This window comes from Echinops telfairi, unplaced genomic scaffold (assembly GCF_000313985.2).
Source record: "Echinops telfairi isolate 266 unplaced genomic scaffold, ASM31398v2 ScPeMD7_7420;HRSCAF=8458, whole genome shotgun sequence".
Lineage (NCBI taxonomy): Eukaryota > Metazoa > Chordata > Mammalia > Afrosoricida > Tenrecidae > Echinops > Echinops telfairi.
Window position 1 is genome coordinate 45,028,889 of NW_022111320.1, and position 1,482 is coordinate 45,030,370.

Here is a 1,482-nt window from a genome sequence, read left to right on the forward strand (position 1 = left end):
TAGTAGTTGCTTAAAAAGTACCACATTTTAACAGTATCCAACAGATGGAAGTAAAAGTAATATATATTTTTCTTTTTTAAAATAATGGTGTCCTATGAGTTAGCTATGGTTCTATATAACTAACTACCCTTGGCTAAAATGCATCCCAGATTTCTGCCAAGGAGGGAAAGCTACAAGTTCACACACACACACACACACACACACACACACACACACACAGAGGAAAGCTTCAGCATTGTGAAGAAGTAGCCTGACTTGAGATCCGTGCTCCATAGCCAATTTTTTTCTTGGGAAAGTTGCTTAACTTTGCTCAATTTAATCTTCTCATCCGTGAACTGTAACTGCTAACAGCACCTAGTTGAAAAGTTCATGGGGAGGGTTAAGTGAGAAAATGGATATTTTGAGTCAGCATGGTCTCAGGGAGGTAATTATAAACTCACTTCATTCTCGCCTACCAGTCACCCATTTAATAGATGAAGGCCAGTGTGAATATGTGCCAGTGTGATGAGTATTGCAATACCAAACGCCATGCAAAACCACTCCCCATTTAGAGGCTACTGCCAGCTGCTCTCCTGCCAGGAAAGAAGAGGATGTAGATGATCGGTCAGCATTTTCCCCACAATTTTCTTCCCTGCACTTCTACATCCCCCCCGTCCCCCACACCCTGGCCCCACCTTGCTGAGCATGGTTTCTGGATTCTCCATTCACTGGAGAAGGAAGAAGAGCTAACGGTTTGCAGGAACGTTTTGACTCGATATCACCTGTCAGAAGTTGGTTTTCTGTAGATGTAACCCTAGTCTAAAGTTAGAGCCTTTCATGAGTTATCAGAGATGTTTCCACCACCCGCCCCACCGAAGAAAATTAGTCAGATGATACATTTTACCTTCTATCTTGGACCTCTAGTGATACCTCCAGCTTTATTCTTCTAAGATCTCTTTGCCTCCTTTAGACTGTCTTCTTGAACAGGAAGTCAAACAAGCCCCACAACAATTCTTCCTTACATTTTGGTCATATCAGCATACTGGGTGACCAGAGCATCTCAGTGGCCCCCACAAACACTGGACATTCCAGCCCTCCAGCGTGGCTGCCTTCCCTTTGCAAGAACAGCAGCGCCCAGGCTGGGTTGACTCACTCTGTAGGGTTAACAGGCTTGAGTGATGTCCAAGTTATCTCTTAAAGCCTTTTGCTCTTGTCTTAAGTGTAGGGGGGGGGGAGAAGGAGGGAGGGAGAAACAGAGAAAGGGAGAGAGAGAGAAAATGCACTCACTATGAAAACAGTTCTCTCCAAAACTGTTCTTGTAAACTCAAGTGCAAACCATCATAAACCCAATGTGAGTTCAAGGTTAAGACTCTTATAATTAATTAAAGGCTACTTTCTTTGTCAAGCCTATTTCATGGCTCCCCAGGCTTCACAATGTGTTATCTAATGCCTGCCAAACCTCTGCGTTCATTTCCTGCTTCTTATGAAATATCTACTTCCAAA

At 43.5% G+C, this 1,482-nt stretch overlaps 1 protein-coding gene across 1 annotated transcript in view; it reads left to right on the forward strand.

Moving 5' to 3' along the window:
* LOC101655657 (collagen alpha-6(VI) chain) overlaps positions 1-1,482 on the forward strand; it is a 134,799-nt gene that overhangs the window by 18,140 nt on the left and 115,177 nt on the right. The window lies entirely within an intron of this gene.